The sequence below is a fragment of the Furipterus horrens genome, unplaced genomic scaffold, assembly GCF_987537825.1.
Source record: "Furipterus horrens unplaced genomic scaffold, mFurHor1.1.pri manual_scaffold_3, whole genome shotgun sequence".
Taxonomy (NCBI): Eukaryota; Metazoa; Chordata; class Mammalia; order Chiroptera; family Furipteridae; genus Furipterus; species Furipterus horrens.
This window is the reverse complement of record NW_028327173.1, coordinates 65,287,646-65,302,846: the sequence shown is the minus strand read 5'-3', so window position 1 is coordinate 65,302,846 and position 15,201 is coordinate 65,287,646. Positions and strand designations below refer to the sequence as shown.

At 37.8% G+C, this 15,201-nt stretch overlaps 2 pseudogenes; both read left to right on the top strand.

Moving 5' to 3' along the window:
• Positions 1 to 31: 31 nt before the first annotated feature.
• LOC150015210 (U6 spliceosomal RNA) lies at positions 32 to 130 on the top strand (annotated as a pseudogene).
• An 11,825-nt stretch (positions 131 to 11,955) lies between these two features.
• Positions 11,956 to 12,558, top strand: LOC150015209 (density-regulated protein pseudogene; annotated as a pseudogene).
• Positions 12,559 to 15,201: the final 2,643 nt, after the last annotated feature.

Below are 15,201 nucleotides of genomic sequence, written 5' to 3'. Positions count from 1 at the left end.
AAATTGGCAAAACTAAAGGCTGAATTGATAGTTGCATTGGCAGCATGTATACTAAAATTGGAATGATAAGAGATTACCATGGTCCCTGCTCAAGGATGACATGCAGATTCTTGAAGTGCTCCCTTATTAAAAAAAAAAAAAAGCTAAATTGATATATTAAAAAAAAGCTAAATTGATAATAAAGGCTTTCCTATTAACTATCTCCTACCATTTGATTGTAATTAATTGATTAATCTACCTTCTCTACCTTAGATTATAAATTCTGTGAAGGATCACACTTGTCTTGTTTACTCTTATTGCTCAGAATCCAGTGCACATAGAAGATACTTAGCAAATATTGTTGATATGGAAATGAAATGATAGGAAATCAGGAGATTTTGGTATGTGCTTATGTGTTACAATAGATACTTCACTTTTATTCTTCATGACAACTTTGGGAGATATGTATTATTGTAATTTTACAGTTGAGACTATTTATAGTGTTGAGTTTGTTGTGTCCTATGCTAGGAAATTTACATATCTTATTATGTGTAAGTCTTTGAATTCCATGGGTTATTTTTTCCTTACTTTACAAATTTACAGAAAAAGCTGACATATAGTTCATAATAACTGATGCTAAGATTTAAATCCATATCTTCTGATTAAAAATTGGGTGACACTAATTAAATGTTCACTGAATGAATTAGTGGATCAATGATTCTTATTAATATTTTGATTCATAGGTATTTATTTCCCCATAAAATTCTTATGAAAATCAACTTTGCCAGTACCATTTATCCTAAACAAAAATAACTTTAAGATTGTTTTTCACCTGAAATATCAAAATTTGTACTTGAAAATCTCTTCTAAAACTTACTCTAGCCTCTACTTATAGCTTGTATCATATTTAAATGATCTCTGACATAAATTATTAATTACAATTCAATAAAACTCTTCATAAGATCTTTAAGTAATCGTCGGCAGCCGTCCGTCTCGAGAGACGATGGTGTAGCTTCTTAAGAGTCTATCTGCACCGCCGAGAATGGCTGTGCAGTCCGACTCGGGAGTGACATGGTATCTGTCTCCTCCCGTGTTGAATCGACATCTTGTGATGACGCTGAAGCTACAGAGCCTGGGCAGGGTAATATGGAGGGTCTGCTGTTGCCCATGCAGCAGACCCCACCTCTCTTCGCAGCTGAAGGGTCCAAGGGAAAGACGGAGTCGATACAGCTTGGGTTCAGGTGCGCCGCAGGAGTTGCCGGTGTTGACTACAACGTCAAACCGCCTTAGGGACTCCGGCTCCGGATTTTCTGTCGGGGTTTACTCCCTTAGCCTTTCCCCTGAAGAGGTATGCCGCAAGGCAGCGGAGGTTTTTTGGAGTCAGAGTTTTCCTTCTCTGATCTTTAAGTAATACATCTCAATATTTAAGAAGTCTAATTGTTTTGTAAATATATCCTCATTGAAACACATTTTTTTCTCCTTTTCTTAAATGAAAATACAATGATAATAGATTTTTAAAATCTTAATCTTTATTTTTCAAAATAGGATCCTGCCTCTATGTTCAATGATATTTTGTAAATAAAGCTGGGTTTTTTTCCTTTATTTTTATTATTGGCACTATTATAGATGTCCCCATTTTCCTCTCCTTTTCCCACTTCTGCCAGCCCCAACTTTTTCCCTCTGGCCATCACTGTAGTGTTGTCTGTATCCATGGGTTATGCACATATGGTTTTTGGCTAATCTTTTCCCTTTTTTTCATTTAGTCCTCACTCCCCCACCCCTCTGACAGCTGTCAATCTGTTACATGTATCCATGCCACTGTTTCTATGTTTTTCATCAGTTTATTTTGTTCATTAGATTCCACATACAAGTGAGACCATATGGTATTTGTCTTTCTCTGGTTGGCTTATTTCACTTAGCATAATTATCTCCAGGTCCATCCATGTTGTCACAAAGGGAAATGTTCCTTCTTTTTAAATTTATTTTTAAAAATCTGTTTATTTGTTTTTTTGGGGGGGGGACCCCTCTCTGTAACAATTCCCCCTCTCAGACTTAAGGCCCTTTATATTCTCATAAAAGACAATGGGCAAAGGTCTCATGCTCCTCTAGCTGCTTCAAGCTGGACATGGTCATCATCCTACCTATGCTTGGATCCAGAAATTCCTAATAAGAGTAGGGGTGTGGCAGGGAGGGTGGCCTTCCCACATGGGGAAGGATCATGCAGACTCCAGGTCAGTTGGCTGTCCCTGGGCAACGGCATGCTTGGTTTAACAGAATGGCATCCTTGTTGTATTCTGGGGGCAACAGATTTGGTGACAAGGTTAAAGGCATCATTAAATCTATAACCATGAGAAGACAAAAGGCAGGGATTAATTTTTCAATGTTCCACATTGGGAAAAACTAGGCTCCTTTGGAAGAAGGTGTGCAAGGCACGTCACACCTGTCCAAAACCCTTTTGCCCACTATACTTAGTTTGGGCTACGGGGAATATTTTATGTTTCCCCCCTCTCAGACCTCTGGGCCCTTTCTGTCCAAGCCATTAGGATAGAAAATAGAAACCAGTTTTAAAGTGAAGCCCACAGACCACCCCATACTTTACCAACCCAACCACTTAGTTCAGCCAAACCACTGAGCCTCAGGAGGCAGTGATGCAGACAGGATTAAGTGAGGCCTATACAAACAGACAATCATGCAGGTAATGAGATCAGAGGCTTATACCCTGCGAAAACAGAACATACATGTTAATTTACATAACATAACCCACAAACCAGTCTCTAAATCTGCAAGACTGTCTTATTGGAAAGACATCCAGTTGCAAGGCATTTGACATTTTTCTTGCCTGTAAATTAAGCATCTTTGATGATGTCACAGAGCTAGTTTAACTTTCAAATGAAAACAAATTTTAAATGAAAATAAACTTTAAAGACAGTTAGATGCACTAGTTTTTTTCTTTTTTTCTTCCCCTTTGTTCCCGTCTTCCCAGTAACCCCCTTCCCTCCAGCAATCCCACACCCCCTTAGTTCATGTCCATGGGTCATGTATATAAGTTCTTTGGCTTCACCCTTTCCTACATTATTCTTAGCTTTCCCCCATCTATTTTGTACCAACTGATTATGCTTCTTAATCCCTGCAGTATAATAGTCTTAATATCTTTATAGCTGTATTAATACTGGCTCATTTGCTGCAGATAGTGTGATTGTGGGTGGGGGATATTTTTGAGGGTGTGGGTTTCTTGCCTCGGTAATGTGTTTATGTTTTAACAGCATCTCCACAAAAGAATTCAAGACGTGGTGGGCAGAGTGACTCTCAATCAACTAGCCAGAGGTAAGATTCCACCAAAGAGCAACTCAACAACAGCCAAAACTTTAATACAACCAGACAGCCTAAACAAATAGCATAAAGAGCATCTCAAGAGCATCAAGCTCAGGAGATCAAAGTAATTGCACCACTGAACCCCCCATGTCTCCTATTACAGAAGGTCACACCATGAAGGCAGGAAATCAAAGCAGACAAATCTAAGAAAAAAAAATAAACAAGAAGAGTCACCTAAAATGGGGAGACAAAGAAACAACCCCCCAATGAAAGGAAATGAGGAATCCCCATAAAGAGTGCTATATGAAACAGGCAAGCAAACTATCAGACATGGAATTCAAAAGAATGGTTATAAGGAAGCTCGACAAACTCAGAGAAAACTATAACAAACTCCAGGGGAATTACAGAGTACGCCAGGAAAACTAAAAAGAACTCCAGGGAACTCCAGAGAAGCTACAAGGAACTTACTGAGAACTACACCAGCATTAAAAAGGACATAAAAACTACCAATAAAAGCCAGGAGGAAATGAAGAATACAATTTCTGAACTGAAGAACACAGTAGAGGGAATCAAATCAGGCTAGAGGAAGGAGAGGATCAGATTGAGATCTGGAGGATAATGTAGAAAAAAATTCCCAGACAGTGCAACAAAATGAAAAAGAAAAAGAAAAAGAATGAAGAGGTTTTAAGAGAGCTGCAGGACAACACGAAACGTTACAATATCCACATCATAGGGATACCAGAGGGAGAAGAAGGGAAGCAAGGGATAGAAAACCTGCTTGAAAAGGTAATGACAGAAAACTTTTCTGACTTGAGGAGAGAAAAAATCACACAAGTCCAAGAAGCAGAGAGCATTCCAATGAAGCTAAGTGCAAAGAGGCCACTTCAAGACACATCATAATTAAAATGGCAACATTCAAAAACAAAGAGAGAATAATAAAAGCAGAAAGAGAGAAACAGGAAATAACATACAAGGGAGCTCCAATAAGACTATCAGTGAATTTCTCAACAGAAACACTAGAAGCCAGAACAGAATGGCAAAAAATATTTTAAGCAATGAAAAACAAAGGCCTATAACCAAGGCTACTCTACCCAGCAAGGCTCTCATTCAAATTGGAAGGTGAAATAGGGAGTTTCAAGACAAAAGAAAGCTAAAAGAATACATTTCCACCAAACCAGCACTGCAAGAGATGCTAAAGGGACTGCTTTAAGAAGATGAAGAAAAAGAGGAGAGAGAGGGAGAGAGAGAGAGAAGAACACAGGTCAAAGGGAAAAAAATCACAATGAATAAGTATCTATCAATAATAACCTTAACTGTAAATGGATTAAATGCTCCAATAAAAAGGCATAGGGTAGCTGAATGAATAATAAACATGACCCACATATATACTGTCTATAAGAGACCCACCTCATAACAAAAGATCTACACAGACTGAAAGTGAAAGGACGGATAGAAGTATTTCAAGCAAATGGGCATGAAAAGAAAAGTGAGAGTAGCAATACTTATATCAGACAAAACAGATCTCACAGCAAAAGGCCATAAAAAGAAACAAAAAAGGACATTTCATAATACTTAAGCGTACAACCCATCAAGAAGATACAATCCTGGTAAACATATATGCACCCAACATAGGAACACCCAAGTATATAAGGAAAATCTAGAAGGACTTCAAGAAGGATATTTAGAGCAACATACTCATAGTAGGGGACTTTAACATCCCATTGTCAACAACGGACAGATCTCCAAAGCAAAGAAACACAAAGGATATTAAGACATTGAACAACACTCTAGATCAAATGGACTTAATTGATATATACATAACTTCTCACCCCAGAGAAGCAAAATATACATTCTTCTCAAGTGCACATAGAAAATTTTCAACGATAGACCACATGGTAAGACACAAAACAAGCCTCAACAAATTCAAGATTATTGAAATTATATCAAGCATCTTCTCAGATAACAATAGCTTGAAACTGGAAATTAACCTCAAGGAAAAAACTCAAAGACATTCAAACTCATGAAGAATGAACAACATGTCATTAAATAATGAATGGGTTAACAATGACATCAAGGAAGAAATAAAAAAGTTTCTGGAAACAAATGATAATGAACACACGACAGCCCAAAACCTATAGGACATAATGAAAGCAGTCTTGAGAGGAAAGTTCATAGCAATACAAACCTACCTAAAAAGGATAGAAAAATCTCAAATAAAAATTCTAACACAGGAGCTACAAGAACTAGAGGAACAACAGCAAACAAATCCCCAGAGCGAGTAGAAGGAAGGAAATCATCAAGATCAGAGTAGGATTAAATACATAGACACTAAACAAACAATTAAAAACATCAATAAAACCAGGAGTTGGCTTTTTGAAAAGATAAACAAAATTGACAAGCCTTTAACCAGGCTCATGAAGGAAAAAAGAGAGAGGCCTCAAATAGACAAAATCAGAAATGAAAGAGGAGAGATCGCAAATGATGCCACAGAAATCCAAAGGATTGTAAGAAATTACTATGAACAACTATATGACAAGACATTTGATAACCTGAATGAAATGGACAAATTTCTGGAAACATATAATCTTCCAAAATTGAATCAAGAAGAAGCAAAAATTCTGAATAGACTTATAAAAACGAGTGAAATTGAAGCAGTAATAAAAAAAAACTCCTGGCACACAAAAGCCCTGGACCGGATAGCTTCACAGGTGAATTTTACAAAACACTTAGGGAAAAACTAACTCCTATCCTTCTCAAAATATTCCAAAAAATGCAAGAAAAGGGACTACTCCCAAACTCTTTCTGTGAAGCCATATTACCCTGATTCCAAAACCAGGTCAAGACACAACAAAGAAAGAAAACTACAGGCCAATATTGCTGATGAACATAGATGCTAAAGTCCTCAATAAAAGAGTGGTAAACCTCATCCAGCAACACATTAAAAGGATCATACACCATGATCAAGTGGGATTCATCCCAGGGATGCAAGGATGGTTTAATATTCACAAATCAATGAACATAATATACCACATAAAGAAAATGAAAGACAAAAATCACATGATCATATCAATAGATGCTGAAAAAGCATTTGATAAAGTACAATACCCATTTATTGATGAAAACACTCAGCAAAGTGGGAATAGAGGGAACATATCTCAACATAATAAAGGCCATATATGAGAAACCTGAAGCCAAAGTCATACTCAATGGGCAAAAACTGAGAGCATTTCCCCTAAGATCAGGAGCAAGATAAGGATATCCACTCTCTCCAATCCTATTCAACACAGTCTTGGAAGTTCTAGCCACAGCAATTATACAAGAAAGAGAAATAAAAGGCATCCAAAGGAAAAGAGGAAGTAAAACTGTCATTATTTGCAGATGACATGATAATTTACATAAAAAACCCTAGAGACTTCACGAAAAACTACTCGACTTAATAAGTGAATTTGGCAAAATAACAGGGCACAAAGTCAATATTCAGAAATCGAAGGCATTTCTGTAAACAATAAAATATCAGAGACAAACTCAAAAAAAAAGTCTCATTTACTATAGCAACAAGAAAAATAAAGTACCTAGGAATTAACTTAACCAAGGAGGTAAAAGACCTGTACTCAGAAAACTACATAACACTGAAGAAAGAAATTAAGGAAGATACAAATAAATGGAAGCATATACCATGCTCATGGATGGGAAGAATCAACATTATTAAAATGTCCATACTACCCAAAGCATTTTATAGATTCAATGAAATTTCTATTTAAATACCAATGGTATATTTCTCAGACCTAGAACAAATACTTCAAAAATTTATATGGAACTAAAAAAGACCCCGAATAGCCACAGCAATTTTGAGGAAGAAGAACACAGTAGAAGGAATCACAATACCTGATACCAAGGTATACTACAAGGCCATGGTAAACAAAGCAGTATGGTACTGGCATAAGAACTGATATATAGATCACTGGAACAGAATAGAGAGCCCAGCAATAAACCCAGGTCTATATGGTCAACTAACAAAGGGGGAAGGAACATAAAATGGAGTGAAAAGGGCCTCTTCAGTAAATGGTGCTGGGAGAACTGGACAGGGACATGCAAAAAAATGAAACTAGACCACCAACTTACACCACACACGAGAATAAACTCAAGATGGATCAAAGACTTAAATGTAAGCCGTGACACCATAAAAGCCCTAGAGAAAACCATAGGCAGGAAAATTTCAGATATCCCATGTAACAATATTTTCACCAATATATTTCCTAAGGCAAGGGAAATAAAAGAAAGAATGAACAAATGGGACTACATCAAACTAAAGAGTTCCTGCTCAGCAAAAGAAAACATCAGCAAGATGAAAAGGGAACCAACTATATGAGAAAATATATTTGCCAATGATACCTCAGACAAGGGATTGATCTCCAAAATATATAAAGAACTCATATGACTCAACACCAAGAAGACATACAACCCAATTAAAAAAAGGGCAAAAGACCTGAACAAACTCTTCTCCAAAGAGGACATATAGAGGGTCCAAAGGCATATGAAAGAATGCTCAACATTATAGCCATCAGAGAGATGCAAATGACAACCACAATGAGATACCACCTCACACCAGTCAGAAAGGCCATTATCAATGGGGATGTGGACAAAAGGGAACCCTAGTGTACTGTTGTGGGGGAATGCAGAATGGTGCAGCCACTAGGGAAAACAGTATGGAATTTCCTCAAAAAACTAAAATTGGAACTGCCTTTTGAACCAGCAATTCCATTGCTAGGATTATATCAAAAGAATCCTGAAACACCAATTCCAAAGAGCCTATGCACCCCTATGTTCATAGCAGTCCTATTTACAATAGACAAATGCTGGAAACAACCTAAGTGCCCATCTGTAGATGAGTGGATCAAAAAACTGTGGTACATTTATACAATGGAGTACTACAGAGCAGAAAGAAAGAAAGAACTCCTACCATTTGCAACAACATGGATGGAACTAGAGAGAATTATGCTAAGTGAAATAAACCAGGCAATGAAAGAAAAATACCATAAGATATCACCTAATACAGGAAACTAAGGAACAACACAAACAAGTGAGCAAAATTGAACCAGAGGGCATAAGCCTATGATCTAATTACCTGAGTGATTGTCTAATACAACAAGGATGTGAGCCTGTTAAACCAAGCATGCCGTTGTCTGGGGACAGCCAACTGACCTGGAGTCTGCAAGATCCTTCCCCATGTGGCAAGGCCACCCTTCTGGCTACACCCCCATTCTTATTAGGGATTTCTGGACCCAAGTGTGGGTAGGACAATGACCATGTGCAGCTTGAAGCCAGTAGAGGAGCACAAGACCTTCGCCCATTGTCCTTTATAAAATTATAAAGTTTCTTAAGTCTGAGAGGGAGGAATTTTTTTTATTGTTATAAAAAATTAATTAATTAATTAAAAAATAATATAGGAAAGGGTGAAGCTAAGGAACTTATATGCAGGATCCATGGACATGACATAAGGGTGATGAGTTTGCTGGGGAAAAGAGGGTATTGGGTGGAGGGGAGCAAAGGAGAAAAAAATTGAAACTATTGTAACAACATAATCAATAAAATATACTTAGAAAAAAAACTATTCAGTATTCCGTATCTTATCATGGGTATTACATTCCAGACCCCCCTGCAAAAGGTGAAAATACGCGAAATAGGAACCTTATATTTATTTTAGTATTTATATATATATTTTAAGACTTTATAAATCCTTTCCACACACTTTTAAACCGTTCCCAGTCCCTTATTAACCTTATAGCAAAAAATCCATGATAAATAATTAAGTATAATATTTAAAAAAATTCCGTGATACAGAGTGGCTGCCATAAGTGAACCGTGATATAAAGAGGGACTACTGTACTACAAGGCTATTATAATTAAAACAGACTGGTACTGGCATGAGAACAGACATATAGATCAATGGAACAGAATAGAGAGCCCAGAAATAAACCCAGGCCTCTATGGACAACTAATATTTGGTAAGGGGGAAGGAGAATAAAATGAACTGAAAATAACCTCTGCAACAAATGATGCTGGGAGAACTGGACAGGGACATGCAAAAAAAAAAAAAAAAAAAAAAAAAAGAAACTAGACCACAAACTTACACCATACACCAGAATAAACTCAAGGTGGATCAAAGACTTAAGTGTAAGCTGTGACACCATAAAAGTCCTACAGGAAAACAGGCAGGAAAATCTCAGATATCCCATGTAGCAATATTTTTGCCAATATAGCTCCTAGAGCAAAGGAAATAAAGAAAAGAATAAACAAATAGGACTACATATAACTAAAGAGTTTCTGCTCAGCAAAGGAAAACATCAGAAAGATGAAAAGGGAACCAACCATATGGGAAAACATATATTCCAATGATACCTGAAACAAGTGTTTGATCTCCCAAATATGTAAAGAACTTATAAGACTCAACATCAAGAAGACAGACAATCCAATTACAAAATGGGCAAAGGACCTGAACAAACACCTTTCTAAAGAGGACACACAAAGGGACCAAAAGCATATGATAGAATGCTCAACATTACTAGCCATCAGAGAGATACAAATTAAAGCCACAATGAGATACCACTTCACAGTGGTCAGAATGGCCATCATCAACAAATCAACAAACTACAAGTGTTGGCAAGGATGTGGAGAAAAGGGAACCCTAGTGCACTGTCGGTGGGAATGCAGATTGGTGCAACCACTATGGAAAACAGTATGGAATTTCTTCAAAAAACTAAAAATGGAGCTACCTTTTAATCCAGCAATTCCATTGCTAGGATTATACCTGAAGAATGCTGAAACACCGATTCAAAAGAACCCATGCACCCCTACGTTCATAGCAGTGCTATTTACAAAAGCCATGTGCTGGAAATAGCCTTAGTACCCATCTGTAGATGAGTGGATTAAAAAACTGTGATACATTTACACAATGGAATACTATGCAGCAGAAAGAAAGAAGGAACTCCTAACATTTATGACAACATGGATAGAACTGGAGAGTATTATGCCTAGTGAAATAAGCCAGTCAGTGGAAGACAAATACCATGTGATATCACCTAACACAGGACACTAATGAACAACACAAGCAAATGAGCAAATTAGAACCAGAGACATGTAAACAAGGAGCAGACTGAAAGTGACCAGGGGGAAGGAGGGAGTGGCGAAGGGGAGAAAGAAGGGTAGGGGTTTAGTCAAGGAACTAGTATAAATGACCCATGGAATGGACAACAGGGTAGGGATGGACTGTGGGAGAAGGGGTGGGTGGGGTGGGGCAGGGAGCAATGGGAGAAAAAATGGGACAACTGTAATAGAAACAAACAATAAATAAATTAAGAAGAAATACTGTTTGTAACATACTTTTGGTTTTTTGGCCTTAGGAAAACATTTTAGTAATTTAGCTCTCTGAAATTGCATACCCTTCCACTACCTGGACCCAGGCTCTATAGCCCTCTTTGTTTTTTATTTATCCCCCTAGTTAGCCTCCTTTACTGATAGTTATGACAACTTATTTATTTTCCTACCACAGTCTGCAATTTGATGGTTTTTTTAATAAAGATGAGTTTTGGAAGCTGTGACCACAAAATGCTTAGATGTTCGTTTGGGTGAGCTGAATCAAGAAGGGCAATGAAAGGTGACACATTTGCAACCAGATAGTTCTGAATCTGTATGGAATTTTCTAAATTCTTAAAAAAAAATTCTTTATGGTTGTTCAAAGGATAAAATTTGATACAAAATGTATTTCATATATATGCAAGCACTTATAATCTTGTTAATTATATATGCAAGATATAAACCAACCTCAAGAATTAATGTCAGATTCAGAGAACAATTTTAAAATTTTGCTAATCCACTTTAAACTGTAAATGAATTAATCATTAGGAAAATGCATACGATTTCACTACACATCCATTAAAAAAATCCCAATGCAATGGACAATTTTCTAGGCAAATAAAAATTATCAAAATATAATCAATTATAGGAAACCTGAATAAGTTAAGGATTAATTTACAATCAACTAATCAATAAGGAAAAGATAGTGCACTTGAAAAAATGAGTTAAAGACAAGTTTTTGTCAGGTTGACAAACATTTTAAAAGTTTAGTAATATTGACTTCTGGTGAGAGTTTGGGAAGGACAATACTGTCATATACAGTTGATAACACAAAAGTTGCTAATAATTCATTGTGATTAAATTGCCAATGTGAATCAAAAAAACTTTCAAGTTATTTTTGTCTCTGCACATTTACTTTTAGAGTAACAAATTAGTTAAAAATATAAATTAGAACTTAGCTATAAGGATGTGCATCATAGAGAACATTTTTAAAAATAGTGAAAAATTAGGAAGATTCTAGATTTGCTTATATAAATTTTGTTAAATGCATGTATGATGATTAATAATTATTATAATGCATGTATATATTTCAATGTTAGTGATACAAAGTTGAATTTAAAGAGCTCGTATGCGATGCAATCAACAAAATACAACACACAATATGGATAAATCTCACATACATATTTGAGTAGAAGAAGTCAGTTACAAAAATATGTAGTATATCTCTCGGGTGGCCGTAGCCGGAGAAGAGAAGTCGCATGTGTCACTTCAACTGGCCGTAGTGGCGGGAGCCGAGGCGTTGGTAGCTGTAGGACTGCCTGGGTGTGTGAAATGGCCACTGACATTTCTGAGGCCAGGGGGCTCGGAGACCCCTGGAGCAATGTCAACTTAGATGCAGATTACCAGCTGCTAATGCTGTACTGTGGAGTCTGTTCATTACCAACGGAGTACTGTGAATATATGCCTGATGTTACTAAATGTAGACAGTGGTTAGAGAAGAATTTTCCAAATGAGTTTGCAAAACTTACTAAAATTCACCCAAACAAGAATCTGAAATTAGTGAAGGTCAAGGAATGGCAGGAGAAGAGGAAGAGAAGAAAAAAACAAAAGAGAGGTGGAAGGAGTCAGATAAAACAAAAAAAGAAGACTGTGCCACAGAAGGTCACAATAGCCAAAATTCCCAGAGTGAAGAAGTACGTAACAAGAGTGTGCGGCCTTGTGACTTTTTAAATTGATCTTAAAGAAGCACAAAGAATTTTTGCTCAAAAATTCTCCCGTGGTGACTCAGTGACAGGGGAGGATGAGATCATCATTCAGGGAGATTTTACAGATGACATTATTTATGTCACTCAGGAAAAGTGTCCAGAGGTAGATGATGATAGCATTGAAGATCTTGGAGAAGTGAAGAAGTGATTTTGAAAAGTTGACTGTTTTTAATGGTCTGAACTGAGAACTGGTATAGCCAAAGAGGGAGAGGCCTTTTGAAAAAAAAATTTATCCTACAGTAAAACTGTAGCCTACCTTTGCCCTTGGCATCTCACTGTTGTATGCAAGGCTGCTTGTTTTATTGCCAAAGTCTAACGAATAGGGGAGACCGCCATGCTTCTGCATGAAGTAGAATCTAGTCAAATAAAAAATTTTGGTCTCTTGGTACTGACTTCTCTCTTTCTTTCTTTTAAACTTTTTATTTTTGGAAAAACACTGTAGACTTTTTGTGGGAAGTTTATCTGTTATTTTTTAAATGGCCATGATTTAATCAAATCATGATTTCAAGAAGAATGTTTTAAAGAATTTTAATTTGACTTCATCACCAGTAATAACTATCTCCTTCCTTTGGTGTGAAAGTTTTGAGGTGCTTGAGCATTTAATAGATTTGTGGTTGAATTGGCTTCATTGTTACCAACCAAATCCACTTTGTGGGCACATCGACATCCTGTTGGTAGGAGTTGTTCAAGCTATTCTGGATATTATTTGGTGAAGTATATTAAAAGCCTTAAAACCATCTGTACTGTTTGACCCAGTAAGCCACTTCTTTGACATTACCTTAAAGATAGAAGTCTTGTGCTCATTATGATGTTATTCATAATATCAAAAAAATTACAAATGATGTAAACAAAAAATAGGGACATGGATGAAATGATGGTGTGAGAAACGCTCACAATAAAAACTGGGACATAGGACTTGAGCAGTAAAGCGAGGCCTTTATTCACGAGTCTGCAGAGCTGGGCACACCCTCACAGCCAGGAGAATGTGCGCGTCAAGTAGACAAAGGAAACTGGTTTTATAGTCTTAGCTTCCCCACCCTGAAATTGCCACCCTAAAGTGATTATCTTTTCCACCCTAAAATTGCCACCCTAAAGTGATTATCTTCTCCACCCTAAAATTGCCACCCTAAAGTGATTATCTTCCTTGCCCTAAAGTGAGAGCAATTAGCTTCCCTGCCCTAACGCAATTAGCTCCCCCTCCCGTCTCCTTCTTCCCCGTTTCTCCATTACTGGTTACTCCGGAGTTACAATCTAACACGGTTATCTAAATGCCCCTTCTGTGGTTTGTAGATATGCCAGTGCTGTCAGCTCCCTTCTCAGAGATCCTCTAATTACATTTGCCCTTTGTTACTAATGACTTTTTACTGGTTTGGGAGTCACTATGTTCTTATTTCTAACAATGGTGCATCATATGGTAGAATATTACGCATTGTTTTGAGTGGAAGGCCGTTCCCAGAGGCTGAGAGCTCTTGTTCTGGCTACACATTATGAGTGTAAAATTCTGCTATCAAGTTGCAGATATAAACCCATGTTGTCTGGGAAACAGCAGTTAAACCATGTTTTTCTCACAAGAGAAACTGACAATTTTAATGAATGCACTAAGTGAATTTAAACTTTTTTTTTTTATAAAGGTCTTAAGTCAGGAGCTACAAAATGAAAAGAAGACTCATGGTATTTTAATTGCTGTAAACACCTTTAAGAAATTTAGAACCTATTGTTACAGAACCCCTGGGCTGCTCCAGTCGAAAACAAACCCACGGGCTCTTTAGTTAGGGGCCCGATTGCCCGCCGCCAAAATTATAACTCTCAATACCAGAGTTTGGTGAAAAGAAAAAGAATTGTTTATTTAACAGTTATATAGATTTAGATTATTTGCGGATTTCTGTTGTTAAGTCTTATGCTCTTTAAAATACCCACAAACACATATCCTTGCCTCCCCCCCTTCCAAACCAGGCTAGTTTTAGGAAAGTCAGAGAAACTGTTTCCCTACTTTCCAAACACAGTTCAGCTTTACCAGCAGCTGCCAATCATTCAATCTGATTGGGGAGGTCCTTTCTGTGCTGTGGTGCCCTCCAGCTCTCAATGCAGGACCGCCTGGATTCTCAGCCTCCTTGCAAACTGCCTTCTTCCTGCAAACCGCGCGGATCTCCTCTCCTTCTCAAAACCGCACGGCGAGAGCCTCTTAAAGCAGCCTGGAGACCCCTTCTCCAAGCCACATGGAGAAGGCCCCTTCACCAAGCCACGTGGAGGGAGCACACGAGAGAGCGAGAGAGCGAGAGCGAGCGCGCGAGCATGCCAGAGAGAGAGTCAGAGTGCCAGAGCCAGAGAGCGAGAGTCTGAGCTAAAATGTCTGCAGCTGCTTATATATCCCTGACTGTGTCATCTGACGCAGTGGGCGTTGCAAACAGTTCTGACCATTCACAGAACCTTATGTAGGCTCTGTGTGCTTTTTCCATACCGTACCCTGGTTCAAGACTCCTCCCATCTGCCTGAGGCTTTGGATGCATTAAAGCCATTTGCATAAGAAAGACAGTAGCCACCAGCCTCAGGCATGTGGAAGCATTTGAAAAGCTGCTTACTTCTCCCCATCCCCCAGCAGCAAACTCTGGGGATTTTTGGACTCCCCTGTTTCTGTAACAGTTTCCCCCCTTTCACACTAAGACCCTTTATAATCTTATAAAGGACAATGGGCGAAGGTCTCATGCTCCTCTAACTGCTTCCTGCTGGACATGGTCGTCGTCCTACCTACCCTTGGGTCTAGAAATCCCTAATAAGAGTGGGGATGTAGGGG